The following is a 22,729-nucleotide window of genomic DNA, read 5'->3' as shown; positions in this document are numbered from 1 at the left end:
GAATCGGGAACTGAGCAACTGAAATTGTTTTCCAAAGTTGTCTTTGCCAGTTTATTCGTGGCTTCTACTTGTTCGAGTCGAGCTAATTTGTCTGTGAATGTAACTCACCTGGTTGGGGCTCATAGACGGCGGGATTTACAGAAGTTGGAAAGAAACCGACCCGTACCTCCTCCCTCCTGACGAGTTGATCAAATGAATGACTTTGTCTGAATTCATACCACATGATTTATATCACTATGCTATAAACAGCGTTTCCCCTTAAACCGGAGCAGCATTAAAAACGTGCAAAAGACGAGATGCTAACCAGTTTTTTCCATACATGCTAGGCTACGTGACGGTGCGGCATCGTCTCCATGGTTACCAAAGATTAGACCTGTACCTTCTCCATAATGCGATATTTGATATCTTTTTAATCCATCATACTTTCTTATAAGATAAGTCAACGTTAGTCTTCTTACCTTGTAAGAAGTATTTGCTGCTAATCCGCGGTTACACCGAGGAATGCCAGTCATTATGATTGATGGCTGATATCCATCGGCGCCGTATCTTTCCTCATTAAAAGTTTTACAATAAAATGTCAAGTTTGGTTTCTACCCTTGTCTGTTTGCGAAGCCGGCCGCGCAGCACCGTATGTCCATTTTTAAGGTGAAATCAACTAAATACAAGCGACATTACGTTACAAATGTATGTTTTTAGACTTTAAAGGAGCGCACTGGTTGTTTTGGTCTATGGTTTTGATGTCCGTCATGGCGGAGTGGGCGGAGTTCTGGACAACGTGACGTCACGTGCAAAAAGTCAAAACCAATCATTTTAAAGGGGTTTCTCATTGGACCACAGGAAGAATACTACTACAGTGTTGCTAATAATGAAATAATAATCAACTCGTTTACTCTGTCTCTGCAACCAAAGTTGATTCCCACAGTAATTCTCTGGGCTCAGACTATTTAATTAGCTTGGCGTCAGCTCACAGTACTGTGACATGAATGGCCACCCATAGAGATTTCACTGCTAATAAAGTCCCACTGTGGGTTGTTAAAATAAAGATTGTAAAGGAAAGAATGAACCAGAATTTGCAAAAAAAATAAAAATACTGCCAATCTGTGTACAGTAGATGTTACAAAGGGTTTTCAGACAGTCGCTAAAATCAAACAGCTGTAATCTGCTAGCAGATTTTAAAAAGCTGCAAAATATTTGAAAGAGGGTTGGAGGTTCACCTTCCAGCAGGACAGGTGGAATAACTCAAAATGGTCAAGTGGAGACGTACACCCAAAATACTTGCAGTTGTAAATTCTGTGAGAGTTGGTTCTACAAAGTATTGACTCTCTCAAAGACCATGACTTTCTGTTTCACAGCTTTGGACCACTTTTAGATTACTTAAAACAAAGAAAAAATCCCAATAAAACACATTGTAGACTTCAGAAATAGGATGTTTCAACACCCGATAGTCCAGTAGGTTTGGTTCAATTGGGGACAAAAATTGCAACATTTGTTACATTTTCAGCTGCTGCGGTTCTTTTTTATGCTGCACTAAGTCTAATAAACCACACCTTTTGAAAAGCATGTTCCCCTCCTCACCTCTGGGGGTGCTGCACCAAGACCAGTGAAGGGAATGCTGTAAAACGTCTGAAGAAGACACTTCTTTCTTCACAAAATGTAAACAAAAACGGAGTGACGTCAGATGTTAGCTGTAGGATTTCTCTTTCGTTGTTGGTAAAAGACAACATGTCATTTCTCCGGCTAGTTCTAGATTAGCTCTTTTGTTTTGGTTATTTACCCAGAATGCCCTGCACTGTAGTCCACCTCCTGCTTTTGGAGCGGTCTTCGGTCCGCTTGGCGTTCACATATGCATCCAAACCGCAGCAGAGTTCAAAACCCAAACCGAGGTTTATAGTTTTTTTGGTTTGATTATGCAGTCACACCGCCACAAACAAACTGAAGTTTACATAAATCTTTAAATAAAGTGTTACCCATTTTAACTTGTTTTCCAGTCTAACACTTTAATGAATGAACTTCTTGTCGTAAAGATGTAAAAACCAGCAGCTTGTGAAGGAGAAATACTGCTGAGAGCGATCTAATGAGAAAATATGGAAAAGCAATCTTCATTGTGTCTTGAGAGTCTTTTCATTCCAGTCTGGATAATGAAGTGTCATTTCACCAAACTACATAATAGCTCATCAGTCAGTATTCAGAGCAGCTCACACGATGGATTCAATAACGCGCTTCAACACACCAAGGAAGAAGGAGGAAAGAAATGGTGTAACTGGGTATTTTTAGCCGGTGTGGTTTTATTTTCCGCTCGCCTCCTGCAGGGGAAGCACCTCGAGTGATTCTTTTTTTCTTTTCCAACAACAAACATGTCCGCCTCCCTTTTAGAGACAATACATGTGAGGCATGCAGACTCCTGCAGCCTCATTCCAGGAGAGATGCACTCAGCTTTATTACAACCCACCCCTCTCCGCCTGCGCTCCTTCTCTGCCCAGCCACCGTAAAAAGACGTCAGTCAGCTGTATTATCAGCCTGACTCTATTTCTGACTAAAGCTTGTAAAACATCCAGTCGGGTGGAAAGGAGCCTGCAAGGACGACCCTGAAAATCACAGACGATCCGTTTGGACCAGGGATGTTATCGGTTAATGTTGAGGTGTCCAGGGGCCATTTGTGGTCCTTGGACTGATTATGTTTAATTAAAAAATGATAGAAATTTGACCTGAAGATGCAGATGGAGACTATTTAATTTGTAATCAGGCTAAAAATTGTTAGCAACATAATTGTCTTACACATAAAAATGCAAAGTACAACAGAAAGTATTTATGTTTTTATAACCAACTTTTAACAAAAGGTAAAGTTTATCCAGAGAGCTGAGAAATTTCCAAGAGTTTTCTAGAAAATTTCTGAGATTTATCTAAAAAATTATGAGTTCTTTTTCCTCACACATTTTCAACTTTGGAGCTCAAAAATTTTATTTTTTCTAGAAAGTTTCTGAGATTGATCTTCAAATTTCTTACATTTTTGGCAGAAATGTACTCCCTTTTCTTCTATCTACAATCTCCCTAACACGCTGTTGTACTAAGCAGAATTTATTAATCAATTGGGACAACTTTTAAGCTAAACAACTAATTGACAGTTAATTGCAAATTGATTAATTGTTTAAAACCGTGTTTTGGAGTTTTCTCAAACACATAGTTATCTCTACATAATGCACCAAACTAAACTTCTTTAATGAAATGCAAAGAAATCTCCCTGAAATCTTCAGTGACAGTGCTGACTCTCATGAGGATTTTCAGCAACTCTGCAGTCTTTTCTCTCTCTCTCTCAGCGCAACACGCCAACTAATCATCCTGGAAGTTATCTGCTGTAAAGCCTCGGCTGATACAAATCGAGCGGATGCAGATAAAAGCAGGAGCTGCACACGCCTCGGAGGCTCTAATAAAAAGACATCTTGACTAACAGAGATGTCAGGCTGAGGAGGCCCAAGCTGGGGTTTTTTTTATGTTTTTTTTTTTTGGGGGGAGATGCCAAAGTAGGAGGAAGAAATTTGAGTCGCCCTGCTGCTTATTAAATGGCCCTATTGATTTCATTTCCCAACCCTTTTCTCTTTCTGCCTCTGCCTGACGAGTGCGGAGGAAACCAAACAGAAAAGATAAGCAAAAAAAAAAAAAGAAAGAAAGAAACAGGCAGGAACATCGAGAGCTCAAAGTAACACCATGTTCCTATGGAAACACATTCACTGTCAAGTGGAGCGCTCACTGCAGGAGAAATGAAGCTGAGGCTAATTTGCCATTTCAGTGCTGTTCCTCTGCTTGGCTCGATAAACACTGAACCTCCTGGTAAGGAGGTTTCTGTCATTTTACACCCGCAGAGGATCAGTTATTTCCTCTGCATGGTTAAAAATAAAAACAGATGAACACAGTCACACTCAGCGCTGACTATTTGAACCCCGCTGTGCAAAAACTCTAATCAATCCGCGGCGTACACCCAATCTGACCTCTGACACGCAACCCATTCTGTTTCCAGATTCATTTGCAGCCCTGCATCATTTACTCTCAAGCATTTCCAACTCAAACCAAAAACACACAGCTGGTGCTCATGTGCAGAGAAGCCAGAGGAATAAGAAATCATCCATCTGCAATATGTGGCACATGGTTCTCTCTGCAGGAAGTGTGTTGTTTTGTATGTTAGAGATAGAATATACAGTGTGAAGGAACTGGCTGCAGCTCACAGTCTTATGCTGTTTGTGGATTGTGCATGCGTGCGTGCGTGCGTGCGTTGAAATTCTCTCCAGGGATGAAATTTATAGATGTACTGGCTGGTATGGAAGGCAAAAAAGTGCTACATTCATGAATAAAAACAAAAAATTCATACACTGAAAATTAGATACATTTCACTAGAACTGCCAGCAGTTATCATGGGTTCCAAGCCAGCTGATATATAAATTAAAGGACATGTTTTTTGTATTTTCCATGTTCATAGTATTAGTTCATAGTGGCAATACTTTGTGCTACTATTATGATAACAAAAGTGACGATAATAACTACTGACTTTGTAAGGTAACTATATGGCTGTGACAGCAGCTGCTCTTGAAAATCATTCCCATTTGTAATAAGCTTCTTTAGGACACCAGCCACATAAAGAACTGTTATTTGTTTTTATTTATGTTTCTAAATTTATTGATGCTTTCATTGAACAACCAGTGGAGAAAATATTAAAACTATCAATTTTGACAATACGGATAGTTTTGGAACTCATAATAACAATAAAAACTAAGGTACTTTTGAGCTTCTTTTGTTCCACCAGATTGAAATTTTATAACCCCCAAAAAATGTAAAGAAACCTATAAACAGCAGAAAGGAAATACAACAATTTAGCTTTTTTTCTTTGTTTTAAGCCATTTTTGTTATTGTGAGACATGGAACTGACAACACCTCCTAATAGTTTAGGTACTCAGATTTCAAGTCAACTACAATTTTGTTTCTATACCAGATAAAAAAAAACCTGCTTTACTGCTTTTTATTATCAACAAGACAAAAAGTAAGAGTGTGGATTAGAATAAAAAAAGAAAAAAAAACAACATCTAATGTCATTTTTAAAGCTTGAGCTGGAGGATAAGGATGAAAAGGGATTGGCTGATTCCTGGATTCTTAGAAATTAAGCATTTCAACATTAAATTGAATCCTGGAAAAGATTGGATGCCAGTAAGAAGGCCGGCTCAGCTTTAATGTGGTGTTAGAAGACGTGTTGCTGCAGTTTGGAAAAGCATCTCATTAGACCCTGCGGGTGTAACGACACCCATATTCATACTGAACATACCTGGCACAGCCCTCAATGTTTGGCAAATACGGCGTTGTTTCATACCTGTACACACTGAGAAGCAGCTACTTGAGTTTACACCAAAACCTGAACAGAAAGGACTCCCAGTTATCACTAAACTCCATTTTTTGGTGGAATATAAAGGTTTCTTGTGAAGAAAGAAACTCTGGACTGAACCAAAATGTTACATAGGGCTGGACAAATAATCAATAACAATATATATATATATCACAGCAAACATGTGATTATTCAATAATCACTGAACTCTAGCTAAGCTACGTTGGTGGAATCAACTAAGGCTGCGTTCACACTGCAGCCTGAAGTGATCCAATTCCGATCTTTTGTCAAATTTAAATTTGTCGTTGCCGTTCACACTTCCAAATGCGACCGACCTGTGTGTGTTCTGCAGTCTGAACGGGCAAACGACCTGAAAGTGTCCCACATGCGCAGTAGAGGCGCAATAATGTCAGCGTTCTCAGTGTTCTGCCAACCACTAATAGTTCAGGTACATTGCGAAATTAAGCTAAGCTAAGATAAGCAGAGCTAAGCTAACATCAGATAAGCTAAGCTAAGATAGTTTTATTTGTCTACCAGGGGCGAAATTTGTCTTAGAAGATAAGAAAAGGCTGCAATACAAAAAAGATGATAAATTACACTTCTAAGTCAATAACAATAAATACATAAAACTAGCATAAATGGTTAAATAGACATCAAATGTTCAAAGTAGCACATTCTTATGAAATATTAATGCGCAAAAACAAAAAAAAGCATGATTATTATCCACACAAACATATAAAATGTTTTTAACGTCTCAACTTCACCTTAAATAAATTGTTAAAAGTTTTACACTATTGAGTGTTTGATACCAAACATGTATCAGAACTAGTTTTAGAATAAATAAAACACCTGATTCTGGACGAATTAGAGAAAATAAAATTTTAAATTCACTGAATTTGCTGCGGGCTGCACGGTGGCGCAGTTGGTAGAGCTGTCGCCTTGCAGCAAGAAGGTTCTGGGTTCGATTCCCAGCCCCGGTCTTTCTGCATGGAGTTTGCATGTTCTCCCTGTGCATGCGTGGGTTTTCTCCGGGTTCTCCGGTTTCCTCCCACAGTCCAAAAACATGACTGTCAGGTTAATTGGCCTTTCCAAATTGCCCCTAGGTGTGTGTGTGTGTGCATGGTTGTTTGTCCTGTGTGTCTCTGTGTTGCCCTGCGACAGACTGGCAACCTGTCCAGGGTGTACCCCGCCTCTCGCCCGGAACATGAGCTGGAGATAGGCACCAGCACCCCTCCCGACCCCACTGAGGGACAAGGGTGAAGGAAAATGGATGGATGGATGAATTTGCTGCTGAATAAATAACAGTTCGAATAAATCAACAATAAAGCCTAAGATAATGATATTTATGTCATTTGGTGTTTCCATTTGGTCTTTGTGCTGAAGTATAATTATCAAGTCTCAAACTGTCAACAGCCTCGATAAAGACTGCGATAGAAGCCTTTTTGTTGTTTGAAAAAAACAAACACTTTTTTCTGTGAATAAAGCTGTGAAAGTGTCAGTTTAGCCGACAAACTGCCACAGCCATTCCTGCAGTAACTGCTCAGATTCTGCACAGATGTCATCCTGACTGTTCACATCATCCAACCTGCAGCACAGCGACCTGAACGCGCCGCACGTCTCATCAGCATCAATTAAAGGAAAACGGCTCGTTTATTTTCTTTACCAAAAGATATACTTACTTTTTTATTATTTATTTTACATCTTGAAGTTTGTTGCAAAAAAAGCTGCTTTTGATTGCAAACCTTAAGGTCTGTTTAGTTAACTTAAAATGTAAATTAAGGGTGTCCAAAGTGCGGTCGGGGGGCCATCTAAGGCCCTCACAGTGATTTTGTTTGGCCCTCGATCACAATAAAAAAATGGCACAAATTTGTTTTCGTAACTTGAGGTTGGAGATTGATTTAAACAAAAAAAAGATACATTTTCAAATAAGATACAAATGAATTAAAGTCATGCTTTGTCAACAATGAGGACAAAAAAAAATAAAAATCCATTGTGAAATTTGTGGTAAACTCAGCTAACTAAAGCAACAGTTTCTGAAGAAAAACAAACATCAAGATGAAAGACAAACGAATCCAAAGATATTAGTATTGAAACATTGCTGGCAACAAGGCAGACTTAATGTTTCACATCTACAATGATTTACAGCTCTCCTTTATGCAGAAATATTTGTTTGATTAAAACAGTACAGATAAAAATGTAATGTTTAGCAAAAAATAAAAAATAAAACTGAATTCTGAAGTAAAAAAGACAAAAATCTACATCTACATTTAATAATTTAAATAATAATGTATTTTTGTAATAGACTTTATTTGAAGTATTGTTTTTTGTTCTTGTTGTATTGCAGCTTTGTTCCCTCTTCCATGCGAGACAATTTTATTATCTTAGCTTAGCATAAATTAGCTTAGCCTAGCTTTTCTTCACATATTAGCATCAAAAATCCCCCACAGCATGATGCTACCACTACCATGTGTTCTTATTCAGTTTCAGAGTCTTTTATAGATGCCTTTTCTTACTACTTGTGTTTTTTTAGCCCACATGGCAAAAAGTTTGTTCACCTCTGATGTAAATTAAATGTTTATTTTTAAATCTATAAAACTCTTAAATTGTGATTCTCTTAATGGAGCTGCTAAAGTAAAACAAGCAGTTTGGAAAACATCTCCAAATAATTAAAAAACAGGTAGGATAAGGATAATTTAGCAAATTAATTCCCTAAATTATTCAATAATAATTATTTTTATGCATATTACTACCCCTTTTTGTTTAGTTTTAAGTACCTTATCTTATTTAATTTTGCCTTTATCTTGTTTGTTTGCATCTAGATTTTAAACCCCATAATGATTTTCTAATCTCACCTGATTGTAAAGCTTCTTTCATTTAATTATTGTGTTTTTTTCCTGTTGTTTTCCTCATAGACTGAGTGGATTGCTGCGTGCCCACCCACGGCAGAGAAAGCCCCTGCTTTTAATCAGGACTCCTGGCAAGAGAAACACACTGCATGTCCCATTATTTAAGCTGCATTTTCACCGTTTTCCACCCTGCATGAAGCATTGAAGATTTCAAATCATCCTGAATTATCACCTGGGGATTAATAGGAATGCTTTCTGCCTTTATCTGATTACAGATTATTAAAACTGCACACCAGGCTGATTGTAAACCATTAAGTGGACCAGTAGACAATAGAGCTTTGCAGTGTGAGGGGGATGCTCTGCAGCTCTGCTTTCTTGGGGGTTTTTTAACAGGAAAAAAGCTGCTACAGCAAAATAAAATAAAATAAAAGAAAGAAAGAAAGAAAAAAAAGCTGCAGATTATTTGAAGGTTGTAGGAGGAAAATTAATGTAAAATACAAAGCTGAAAAAAATCCTTATAACATGAATGCCATTTCTTTAAATTTAGCTTTTAGGTGTAAATCAGCATAAATGTTCTCACCTTCAGGTCCCAGCTGAAACCATACACAGGAGTGAAAGATGTCCTTCCTCGTATTGAATATGCGTGAAGTTTAACTGTCTATGTGCGGGACAGGTACACGTGTTGTTGCGGGAGCCTCGAATGAGCAGCTGTTAGTCAAACTTATCGGCATCTCCTCGGCTGCTTGGATGATGGAGATGTCACACCTGCTCACCCATCCTCTGTCGGAGGCTCTCCGTCCCCAGATGAACATCCCCGGTGCGCTGTATCCCTCCTACTCCTCCTCCTCTTCGCAGAGAGGAGAGGTGGTTCCTTAATGCTGCGGTTACTGTGTCAGCTTTCTCCTGTCACTCCGACTTTTCCTCCGTCTCCTCCTCTTTACTGTTGGACGCTCTGGGTCCTAAAGCCCGCCGCTGCACCACCTTACGGGGCTTTTGTTGTATTTTAATCACTAAACGGTCCCACTAAGGATAGCAAACACGCAAACTGAGGATATTTCGCCTTTTCTTGCTTCTCTAAGAGGATTATGGAGGTCAGGGCTTGATTTTGGGTTTAGATTTGGATTGGGGTTAAGACCGTAAGGATGCTTAAAGAGGCATTTTGCATGTTTTTGTTACTTCCATTTGGGTTTCTACAGCTCCTAAAAACAGCCCGAGAAATTATACAAAAAAAGAAATAAAACTGCGTGTGTGTGTGTGTGTGTGTGTGCATATATATATATATATATATATATATATATATATATATATATATATATATATATATATATATATATATGTGTGTGTGTGTGTGTGTGCCATTTTAGTGGGCATGGGCAGAGCAATCCATAGCGGACCCACGTCTTCAAGGCCATCAAAAAACAAACAAAATGTGGAGCCTTAAATGTGCGAAAGAAAACCGCTGCTGTCAGGATCGACTCGTATACTACAGAGAATGGAAACATGTCTGACGATGTGAACAAGCTGCCTCCAATCTCATCCGATGACGTAGTTCTCTAAACACGAAGAGAGCGAACACCACGGAGGAGCATCGCAGCCTGTAATCCATTGAAAGAAATGTTTAAACGGTTTTTTTAAAGGACGTACGAACTTTTCATGTGAATAATAAAGTACAGGTGACAGGCAGAGTAAGTGCATGTAGTAACAAACACATAGTCTACTGTCCGTGTTAGTTAGCATATAAAAGCTACACTAGCTAAGCTAATTTTGCTAGTTCGGCAGTACGTACTACAATAAATATCACAGATACATTTATCTTAGTATTACACAGAAGTGGGTAGAGAACTCAAATATTTTAATCGAGTAATAGTTGTAACATACTTCTATTGTTTATCAGTTAGGAACAAGGAGAGAGCTAGTATTAAGCTTACCTTGTTTGCTGTTGTCATAGCAACTCTATGTCCAGTTACATGTGACGTCACATGAGAACTCTTGTGTGTGTGTGTGTGTCTGGAAAATTAGTGTTCCAAAAACCTCCATAATGCAATGTCACAAATCAGCAGGCACTGCCCGTCACCTAGCAACCCCAGTCTAGCCCAGCATGTTGCCCAGCAACCCCAGCGGAGCTCCCCACGTTACCTAGAAACCCAAGCTGAGCTCCAGGACTTTTAGGGTGTGTTCACACTACAGCCTGAAGTGACTCAATTCCGATTTTTTTGAGTAATGCGACCTGTATCCGATCTTTCCATGGCAGTGTGAACAGCACACGTCGGATTCTTTTTCGAATGTGACCCATATCCGATACCTATCCGATTCAAATGCGACCTAAAGTTCAGGTCGCATTCATCCGAACTTAACGTCACTGATTCTCAACAAATCTCACTATTATGCGTCCTGATAAGCGCAAGTGGGAAGAAAAACAACAACCATGACGGATTATATGAGGATTAAGTTGTTAATATGCTGCTCCGGCCGGACAACAACTTGAAATATGTAAGCTAAGCTCCACCGTTGGCCTCCATGTTTACTTCCGCAAACAATGAGCACTTCTTCTTTTTATGGCAGTTAGCAGAACACTGAGAACGCTGACGCTATTGCGCCCTCTACTGTGCATGCGGGACACTTTCAGGTCGTTTGCCCGTTTACACTGGTCGCATTTACTGGCAGTGTGAACGGCCCTGGCAAAAAAAATCGGAATTGCCAAAAAATCGGAATTGAGTCACTTCAGGCTGCAGTGTGAACGCTCCCTTAGTAAGCTGGTTTTATAATAATAATAATAATTAATAATAATAATAATAAATTGTATTTGCATAGCACTTTTCTAAGCAATTAAGACACTTTACAAGAATCAAGAAAGATTACAAGCAGAACATTAAGTACATCAAACAAAATCATAAATGGAGAACATTTTAATACATAGCAGATTAAAAAAACAGTTGGTTTTTCACTGCATGTGCTGTACAATAGCTGCTGGAAAAGACAAACTGTGTTTTGCCATTGACTTACCATCCAGAAACCACTTGTTGCATTCTTGGCTGTGATTCCATTACAAACTTTCCAGGTATTCTGCTCATGTCAAAAAGACAAAATGTTGCAATTGCTGTGTTTACATTAAATAAGAAACACAAATAAAGTAATAATGAAAAAGTTTGTTCACGCAATACGTCATCAAAAAAGCTCTCCCATTATTCTCCTACTACTTCCTGTCACTTTCTTCATTTATGCCAGTACTAACATCCTGTTGCTGATCATGTGACTCGTGTGATGTGAGAAAAGTGTTTTCACTGTAGTTTTGAAGAATACAAAAATTTCATTACAACTGAAAAAAACCACCTCACCTAGTGCAAAAACATGTTTATTTTTTAAACAAGCCAATTCATTTTCAAAATTCCAATTCGAGAAATTATATGTTCAGTAGAAACGCAGCTCTTGCTGGTTGTGTAGGAGGCTCTACTTCTGCTTTTCAAAGATGTATGGTTGCATAATTGTGCATCTGCTAGCAGCCATTTTTGTGTTTGAGTGTAAACGTTGTGTGGCCAGCAGCAGCTTATTTGGATTTAAAGTGACAGACCCCTAAACTGAGCAGATTAAAATCTCATTTAGGGGTCCACTGATTTATTGTTCAACTTATTTATTGGTGCCAATTTCATCAATTTTGGGAGATCAGTGATCGGCCAATACATGCATAGGAATAAGTTCTTATTCTTTAATCTTATCTACCTCGGCAAAGGTCTAAAAATCAACCTGTGACCTCTTTTTTCCCCCATTAGAGAGGTTTGACTAACAGACCAGCCCACCATGTCGTGTCTACATGTTTGCAGTTAATAGTCACCCCACTGTTGCCTACTAAGTGACTTTCTTGCTATATTTAGTGACATTTCAGATAAAAAAAATTGGTATCATCCAAAATCGGAATCGGTACATTAGGATTTTTATAGATCATAATTGGCAATTGGCCAGAAAACTGCAATCGCTGGACCTCTAATCTCATTATCCAAGAATGATTTTGTGCAAATAAATTGAAATGAACATGTTTTGTATAGCAAACAGCTATGCTAACATGTTCAAAGAGGCATAACAAGCCACCTTTACTGTTAGCAGTAGCAACAGAGAGATGTGTGGTCTGCTGCGTTTTGGATAAATATGATATCTAGAGTAAAAAGAAGATTGAGAAGGCGATGTGTCAAAAGGAAAGCTGAGTCTCTCTGCTCTCTTTCTGTGTCCCCCCCCCACCCCCACCCCCCAGCAGGGATGACTGCGCTCTGCGTCAGCCCTTTCATGTCCACCTCGCCCCGTGCCTTCAGTCTCAAAGGTCAGGCCACATTAAGATCTTTATGGCGCAGAAATAGCCCTCGCCGCTGCAGGCCGGTGCTTCTTTCGCCTCCTTTAGCGGAGGATAAAGCTCAGGCATCAGTGGACACCAGCAATCTGAAATCCACAGAGGCTTACGTCGAGTATTTGATGAGGTGCTCTGAGCTGCAATCCCTCCCGCAGAAACGGTTTAACTGTTTTTTTGTTGTTGTTTTTTTGTGGTTGTTTGGTTCGTTGGATCTGGTCGGCTGAGCCACAAAGCTGCCTAACCGGAGGTCCGTTTGTCTTTGGCCTCTCAGTTCATCATGAGATCAATACGCTCTGTTCCAGTCCGAGTACATCCGCCTGTTTTCCATCTTTTTCTTTTCTTTCTTTAGCCTTTTCTCCTCCTCTCTCCGATCATCCGTTTGATGCTGAACGATGGGGGGATGGGAGGAAGATAGGAGGATTGATTTGGTGGGAGGAATAAAAAGAGGACACTAATGATATTGCATCGGGTGAGATCAGCATACGCTTTGTTTTCATCCGACCAAGAAAACAAAATGCAAGCGGGAAATGTTTCTTCTCTTTTATCACAACCTGAAGTAGATTTTTAAGGTGTTAAATCCTCAATTTTAACACAAAAAGGAAAAACCTACTAATATTTTAATGTATCCTTAATTTATTTACATTTGTCTAGAAAGTCCGGTTCGTTTGGTGAGGTGTGAATTCTGAAGTGAACTCTGGTCCCATCCATACCACGCTGACCGTAGATCGCTCCAAAAGCAGGAAGTGGACTACAGCGAAGGGCATTCTGGGTAAAAACGAGTCCAGCGCTACCAGGAGAAATGGCTCACAATCTTTTGCCAAAGACAAAAGAGAAATCCTACAACCGCTAAAATCTGACGCTACTCCATTTTTGTTTACATTTTCGCTCAGCGTTTTCTTCAGTGTTTTTGTGTCATTTCCGTCAGTGGTTGTTGGTGCAGCGCCCCCACAGGCAAGAAGGGGAGCAGGTTTTTCAAAGGGTTTGGTTTGTTTCACAATGCAGTGTAAAAGAAACCACACTAGCTGAAAATGTAACAAATGCTGCAATTTTGTTCGCCAATTGAACCGAATCTACCAGAATATCAGGTGTGAAAAACCCCTAGAGATGGAGAGCATTCACACCATCCCTCTCATGTCCATTTTAATCAAACTCTCATTTGTTTGCCTGGAAAGTTTGGGTTGTTTGGGAAGTGGAAGACAGTGAATGGATGAATGGATGGATAGGCAAATAAACTGATGCAAATTGTTTAAGTTGGTGATAAATGGATCTACCTGTAAAACACTTTGAACTCCCTTGTTGCTGAAATGTGATATGAAAATAAACTTGAAACTCCACTGGAAAGTTTTTGAGCAAACAAGACGAATCCTGTGTTTGTTGTTGCGGGCGTCACCTGGAGAGAGTAAGGCTCTTATCTTCTTACATCCTCGTCTTTCTTCACAAGGAGATTTGTGAATAATCTTCTAACAGGGTGTTAAGACGACTTCCAGGTGAAAAGTCAATGAGCACTTAGCAATGAGACAATAGCCCATCTGGCAGAGACCGTACAACTTTTTCAATGAATTGTATTGTTTTTGAAAAGCGACATAGAGCTTCAGCTGGTATTTTTAGCAGGTTTGTGTTTTTCCTTTAGGCAGCAACCTTCATGGACGACCAACTCAGCACCCCCCGCCCCGTGAGGAAGGCCGAGGGAGGGAGAGGAGGAGGAGTGTGGTATTACCAGAGAGCCTGACGTGTTAAGTAGCTCAGTTTGGAAAGCATTGCTAAGCCAATACGCTCTGACGTGTGGAAGTACTATCACTTCAGCGCTCAAAAACATACTGCCTTTAAAAAAAAGTGTTTATATGAAATAAAACATTCATGTATTCATCTCAGACACCAATTTCACGTGCTGAGGCATGCTTGGCGCCCGCTGTTGTTTTTGATGCCGTGAAACAGCTCTCCGGCTCTAAGGGATGTGTCGATATTTTAGCAGGATGTCATCTATTATTCTTGTTACTCGCTAACAAGAGATCCTGTTTGTGTGCCAAGCACTCTAAGCAAAATGCAAATGCGGCTGCTCAATCTTGCGACTTGCCTGCACACAGCTGATGAGGCCTGATTTGTGTGTGCGCCTCTACGGAAATAAGACAATATACGGGGTAGACGTAAGGCTCATGACTGTTTTATTTCTTTTCATGAATGCCTGTTTCATCTCTCTGCTTCACAGGGAAGGGTAAATTATTTATCTTACACAAGAAAAAGAAAAGCAAAGGAGGAACACTGAAAGGGAAAAAAAGACCCACATAAACACAGACATGCTGGCATGAATAATATGCTTTGACACATAAAAACATGCATAAAATGTGAATATTAATGAACAATCAAGAGAAATTGAATAGATGTGACATGTAATCATTCCTAATGAAAGTTGGAGTTCATTATATCCTTAGCTAAAGGTTTTAAAATTTGTTTTGTTGGGATTTTGAAACAGTATAAATAAATAAATAAATAAATAAATAAATAAATAAATAAATAAATAAATAAATAAATAAATAAATAAAATTGAGTGTTTGTTGCTCAACAAAGAAGCTGGAGACACAAAGTGAATGAGAATAGAATATTTATTTATTATTTATTAGAATAGTGGAGATTGCTATGATGGCGTATTAGGGCCATTGTAGATGGAGGGGAAAAACATCAGAATTTTTTTAGATTAATCTCAGAAATGTTCTGGAAAAAATTTGGAAATTTCTGAGTTCTAAAAGTCCAAAATTTACAAGAAAAAACTCTGAAATTTTGAGATTAAATTTGGAGAAAAAAACTTGGAAATTTCTAAGTTTCCAAAAATTAAAAATAGTTTAATTTTAGTCGGAAATTTCCGACTTTTCAAACTTAGATTTTTTTTTCAAGAATTTCCTGAGTCTGATTGTAATATTTACATATATACGTTATTGTTTTAAAATGCACATTTAAATGTTCCGCAAAAGTTTCCAGGGCGGAACCAATGTTTAATTACTTGTTTGGGTTAGATCGATATTTTCAGTTACACGCCATATTCGGTAGAGGGCAGCATTTCGTTTTGTCAGAGTGGTAGAGATTTGGAGATACGTGCAGTAAAAGTTTTTCGACACTTGGAGGACTTACTGCAAGGCCTGTTTATAACGCCTGAGAGGCCACGAGGTATGCAATTTTATTTATGTGTTTGTATGGACATACAATGTTCTGTTAGTCACGTGACCATAAAAGTAATGCAGAACATACCGACATTGTTTATAAGTTGTGAACATAGCGCACTAAATCTTAAATCTATGCCTGATATGTGAAAGAAAAAGGGACGCAGTGCTTTGTTGTTGTCGACACCATAGCAACTAGATGACAAGGTCAGGAAAAAGATTTAAGAAAAAAATAGGGAGGGAGAGGGACGTAGGCCAGTTATGCTAGCTTGACTTTGACAACCGTAACATGTAGATGTGATGTGGAATTTGGTGTGTTTCGGTTCAGTTACAACCGATAAAAAATAAAATAATAAAAACACCAACTCTGACATATCATTAGTAGAGCAGGTGCTAAGATGAGCTAATCAACCACTGCTGTGACTTAGCTTAGGTAGCTAATCTACCACAGCGATCACTTATTAATAAGAGCAACATAAACATCAATCAACATTAAAAAAACCCATCAAAAACATAAAACTGTAACAGATTGAATGTTCTGTTTTTTGTGTGGGAAATGTTTGAGTGTTTTTTGGTGTTGAATCCTGACACATTTAGTGACGTGGTTGTTTGTTGCTATGGCAACGAGTCTGTTTGTAGTGTAGCCATCAACAGAGAGCGAGAAAAAAGAAGAATACAGTGGATTTGAGTTATTGTTTAACGGTTTTTTCTGCATTATTTTCCCTTTGCTGTGGGGCGCTGCACTGAATAATATCTACATCTCCAGGTTTCATTTCGCTAATGGGATTGTTTTACTGCCGCAGCGCGGCTGTAATGGATGGCATGTAAAAGAATTTTGCTTTCCAGCATTGTGCGCATGCGCAAAATTTCTGTATGTAAACAATAAGATTAAAAAGGTCTGTATGGACACCTTTGGCATCTGATGATCTTTATCAGGCTTTTATGCTTGAATTCAAGACTACAGCACCCCAACCTCCAGGTTCTGGAGATAGTAAAGGATTATCATGAGCTTTGAAGCTCCATCTCTTCCTTTTTGAAACAATCCTTAATGCTTCACATCCACTGATGTGCATCATGGATAAAACACTCGATAAGAGCTCCACCACAACATAGGAATGCCTGTACAACAAAATTTCCCCTTTACACAACCCTCCTCTGCACTCCACAACCCATTGTTCTCTCTCTCCTTCACTTTCTCTGGTGGCCCGTAATTTATTTTCCGCCGTTGCAGCAAAGTTGGCGACATATTTGCTCTCCTTCCCGTCTTTTATTCATTGACCTCGCGGCGACCTGAAACAGCACCTTGTTATAAACCTTCGAAAGGGACGCAGGGAGAGCCACTAATCAGAACAGACAGCCTGTAAATACCAAAGCAGGCATGGAGAACAGGGAACACACACTGATGAGGTTAAGGCACACAGTAACACACTCATAGAGGTGTGTGTGTGTGTGTGTGTGTGTGTGTGTGTGTGTGTGTGTGTGTGTGTGTGTGTGTGTGTGTGTGTGTGGAGGACTGATGAAGAATTTCTGGGAGATTCTGATGACGGCAATGAAATAAGTGCTTAAGAGGCCGTTTAAGGGGATTAGATGGGGAGTGGGGACGAAATGAGAAAGAGACAAAGATGGAGAATCTGTGGGAGAAGGGACAAGAGAGGGAGGATGGAACGGGGATCCTCAGGCTTATTGGCAATTAAAGTGATTAATATCCTGCCGAGGAGCAGGGGGGAGATGGGGAAGAGGGTATAGATACTCCGGAGGGTGGGGGTGGAGGGGTAATAGAGTCAGATTAAGAGTAAGTGAACAACTCAATGAGAAAGAAGGCTGAGATCCTCCAGAGTGCAGAGAGATGGGTAGAAGATAACAGGAAGAACTGATACTCATCTATCATCTGTTTATCACCATCCATCCATCCATCCATCCATCCATCCATTGATCTATCCATTCTTTTAGCCATCCGTCCATCTGTTCATTTATCCATCCAGCCATCATCTATCAGTTTATTCATTTATCGATCATCCATCCATCTCATCCAACCAATCGATTAATCTCCCCCTACATTTTTTATCTCTCTCTATTGGGGTTGAGGATGTTGTTGATCAGATATCCATCTTTAAATTGTTGATGTAGAAATATAAGTAGTAATATCATTTAGTGTATACATTTTTTAAACCATTTTGCTGATGCAAAACAAATCTTTAACATCCGGTATTGCTTAATAATTGTTGTTCCCTCTCTTAAAAACCCAATTTAATGTATTAAAAAATTATGATGCTGTATTATGGCAACTGCAGATAGAAAAAAAGGAGAAGTCAGTTTCTGCCTGGATTGGTATTGAAAGGTCTTGGAAGATCTGGATTTTGGTCATGGATGGTCCAGTCCTGGTCTTGGATAGTCCAGTCCTGGTCTTAGAAGGACCAGGACTGGTCCTGGTCCTTCCAAGGACTAGATCTACCAAAATCCAGATCTTGGAGGATCTGGATTTTGGTCTTGGTCAGTCTGGACTAGTCTGGCACCACTTTGTGTGGCTCAGTTACAGTAAATGCCAATGAAATGCACTATACCGTAATATGCTGTTGTAATAAACTATCTTAAAGGGATTTTGCACAGAATCTAATACATTATGAAACATTATTTGTGGGGGAAAAAAATTCAAAAGATATTTTTGGACTATAAATTGTTACTAAATGGATGTTTTTGTTCCAGTGACTAGAACTCGTCTCTGCCTTTAAAAAGACAATTTTTCACACCATCAGATTTCACTTGACAAGCAGAAAATGGTGTGATAAATCCGAACTCTCTCTTGCCCCTTAACTGCTTTTTAAAACATTCCTTCAGTAACCCGATGCTGCAGCGTTCACTGGGGACGTGTTAAAGTGACGTCATCCCAGACAGGAATCCGTCCAGGCAGAAAGGGCAAAGAGGAAAGGAGGCGTAGAGGAGAAGAAGGGGTGAAACGAGAAAGGACGGGATGAAAGTTGGTTGGTGGGGAAGTGGGGATTGTATTCTGGATGTTGTGAGAGAAAATGGCAGAGCTGTTACCAGCATGGCCCTCGCTTCGCCTGCTCTGACGCACTTGTCCTGAAGGCCTGAATGATTTATTAAAGTGAGGAGGGCAGCCAGCCGAGCTCTGATTAACTAGGGGAGCGAGGGAGGACAAGCACTCCTCTATTATTCATCACACCGCAGGAGCAGGAGTGAAAGAGTGGCGGGAACAGAAAAGGGAAAAGACACAAACATAAGTGGAGTCAACATTTTTTGCAGGCCTCTATCCCCACTGCCAGTTTTTCTCCCGGATCCTTGGATGTGTGCCGACTTGTTCCTGGGAGACGGTGCTTGTTCCTCAAAGAAATACATTGAGTTCAGGTTTGAACTGTTGGAAAGCAGAAGTGGCCAGCTGTTGTGGCTGCATCCAAGCCCACAGAAACGCATCCTTGTTTGTTGTCTTTAAATAATGAAGCGTTGCTTTTGCTGAGATTACATCATGAGATGCTTTAGCGCTGCAGGTCTGACAGGACTGATCTAAACACGTATAACAGAGAGAGACATCTGTTCTATACTTAATGGACAGAAACATACAAATTTGATGACCTGCAGGTCAAGTGGCTGCCATGTTTGAAGGGAGGTGTCGTAAACCTCAGTCATGTCAGCGGTAAAGTTTAGGAATATGACGCTAAATAAAGATTTTTACTTCCTTTCTCTTTTGCTATGTTTTATCTTTTGATTGCCAGTGACAAGAACTGATTTCAGGTCATAATCCTGTATGACTTCTTGCCAATTTTAAACAGATTATTGTTGCATTTGAAAGGTAAATCCATGCTGAGGTACTGGATTTGTGAATATGCTGCAGTTTCACATCTAGAAACCAAAATGTTTCCCCATTCTTTTTTGTAAAGTAGCTCAAGCTACGTTAGATTGGATAGAGAGCATCTATCAACATCTGTTTGTCCATCTTCCTATCAGCTCTAATCAGTTCCTGTTAAAGAAACTATACCAACAACCCTGTGTTGCTACCAGCAGGTCTAATGGTGTGTTCAGGGTGATGCATCATGTTCAGGACTGAAATTTTAGTTTTGGTCTCATGAGACCCGATTACATCCTTCCACATGCTGGCTGTGTCCCCTAAATAACTTGGAAATGAAGGACTCCTTATGCTTTTCTGTCAGCAACAGTTTTCTTATTGTCACTCTATGGAGATTTGTGCAATGTCCAACAGGGACGGAGGGATTGAGACTGGTCCCAAGCTGTTTTTTCCTGGCCTTGGAGTGTTCGGGTCTTGGTTTTGGAAGAACAGGGCCGAGCGTGACTCTATGCCTTATATGACAAATTTTTATTACTGTCGTTCAGTTTTTTTTTTGTTTATCATACAACTTGGTCTTGGAAGATCTGGATTTTGATCTTGGAAAGTCACATCTTGGAAGATTGGGTTTTGGTCTTGGTACATCTTGAATTGGTCTTGGAAGACCCAGACTTGGTTTAGGTCTTGATAGGTCTTGGGTTGGTCTTGGAAGGACTAGTCTTTGTTTGGGTCTTGACTTGTCTTGGTCTGGGTCTTGGTACATCTTGAATCTGTCTTTGAAGGTCCGGACTTGGTTTGAGTCTTGGTATATCAGAAAATCAAAATAGCTTTTAACTTTAGAGATAATTTACATTTTACAAACTGTTTGACACATGTTGTCTTAGAAAACTTGTTTGGTCAATCCTAAAAGCAGTCTGGGAAATTATAAGATGATTTTCAAGAGTCTTAGAATAGTTGGATGTTTATGTCTGTATGCATAAAGGTGCTTTTCTTGATGTGATAAAAATAACAGTGTTTTGCTTGTTCCCTTCTTTAAGTAGCTCTTGTTTCTATTTTATGATTCCCCCTACTTGTTCCTCCCAAAGAGACTGAATTCACAATAATTGCTCCAGATTGTGTCTAAATTATAAATGCTTTCGTCTCTGTGTATTTTAAATCTAACACACACTGACGCTGATCTTCAGCAGGGATTAGGAAGAAGAAGACGCAACGCTGGTGTCTTTATAAAACAGAAGAGAAAGACTGCAGATCAAAAGGTTTCACTCAAACTTGATTAAAACAGACTCATTGCCCATTGAGCACGCTGTGGCATAATAGTGCTACTAAGTGATTCATTAGTCGCGTCTCAGCTGTAGCCTGGGTGCTCAAAAGAAACCAGGAAGGAGGAGTGAACAGAGCTTCAAAGAAGAAGACGAAGAAGAAACAAGATAATTAAAAATAATGGTTGACAGCGATGGGCTATATGATGCTCCAGAGAGATGATAAATGGAAGTCTATTATGATTTTCTCTAGACTAGTATGTCAGTTTCTGCTAAATCTACATACAGTGATACAGTGCCATCTGCTGGTTAGTTGGTCAGTTTCAGTTCTCCATGGTGGAGGACCGCCAGAACTACTGCTGTCAACACTTTGTAGGTCATTGGACTGAGATAGTCATGGAAGAAAGTACATTTTTGTATCTTAATTTAGCAAACGTTTTGGACCGTTATCCTGATGAAAGGCCCAAAGATGACCAGTTATCAGTTTGTTTGTTTTTTGGCAAAATTTCAATTGAAGTTGCAGCTTTATGGAGTGATGGGATTTGTCCAGTGTGTCACATTGGCCTAAGATCTTTGGAACATGAAGGTCAGGTTAACAAATAAAGCTTCTCAGACTATTCATAGATGGTTTTTGCTTTGGGAGAGACCAAACTATGTTTATTTAGCACTTTTATATAGCCTCTGCTTTACAGAGGTTAAAAACAAACAAACATTAAACCACTAAAACTTCAAGAGTACAGATTATTCTTCATAATGAAATTATGATTTCTCTTTTCCGAACCATGTGACACTTCTGTTTGTTATGGACTTTTAAACGTGTTGGGGGAATAAATAACATTACATCCATTTCATTAATAAAGTTTATTATTAGATTGTACTTTTTATGGTTTTGTAATTATAGATTTGCAACGAAATGTTAATAGTTAATTAGGCCCGAGCAGCTAAGCGCTGCGAAGGCCTGTTGTAATCTTGCTGTTTATTATTATTGATTCTTGTTACGATTGTGCTTTGAGATCCCTGCGTCCTCGTTGCTTAGAGATTTATAAGTAATGCCATGCTGTAAGTATTGTGTATTTTCTGTACGCTGTTGAAACTGCAGATGTACTGGCAAAACAAAGAACAACCAAGGCAAAGTTATATTTGGTTTTGATTATGCAAGAGGAGATAACCCAGCTAGTGAGTCACTTCCTTAAAACACATTAAAACGGATTTAGATCGACTGAAGCTTGATCATGTCACCCAGGCAACACACACACACATTTTATTTATACATATATTTGGGTTCTACCTGCTTTGAGAAACGGTAAAAAAGCTTAAAAATAAGACATTTAGTCGTTTTCTGGCAAGAAATGTTTTCTGGTGTCTGGAAAGAACAGTTTGACACACAATGGCGGGCACTTCCCCGTTACCTAGCAACCCCTGCCAATCCCAGGTCCAGTTCGTCACCTAGCAACGCAAGCGAGTTCCAGAACTTTGTCAGTTTGCTTTGCGCTGCTGTAAAAACATGTTGACTTACCATTCTGCTTCTGGCCCGACTCGGGGTCAGAAATGTCCAGTTTGTGTGTCTGTTTTCAGCCATTTTCGCCGAGCGAGTGTAAACGTTGAGAGGGGGGCAGAAAGTTTATTTGGATTCACAGTGACAAGAGGCCCTAAAACAGCTCATTCTGAAAACTCAAAATAGGCAGAAATGTAGTGTTTTTTTAATGACCTGTAGATCTGTCCTTTCTTGTTCAAGGATATGTCCTCTAATTATTACTCAACTCTTAACCGACAATAGATCTAAAAATGTTAGAATAGAAATACAGTTAAGTTTGATTTGAGGGTTTCAGCAGAGCTAAAATAAATATGTTTAACTTGCCCCATACAAATTTCCACTGAGTTGGTTACCCTACTCCTCCAGTTTTGTGACTTTATAGTTTTAATTCTTTTTATATTTAGTCATATTATAGATCCATGTTATTTATGGTTTTATAACTTG

This window comes from Poecilia mexicana, unplaced genomic scaffold (genome assembly GCF_051168715.1).
Source record: "Poecilia mexicana isolate PSO_F unplaced genomic scaffold, ASM5116871v1 scaffold_13, whole genome shotgun sequence".
NCBI lineage: Eukaryota > Metazoa > Chordata > Actinopteri > Cyprinodontiformes > Poeciliidae > Poecilia > Poecilia mexicana.
The sequence above is the reverse complement of the archived record's forward strand: the minus strand, read 5'-3'. Positions refer to the sequence as shown.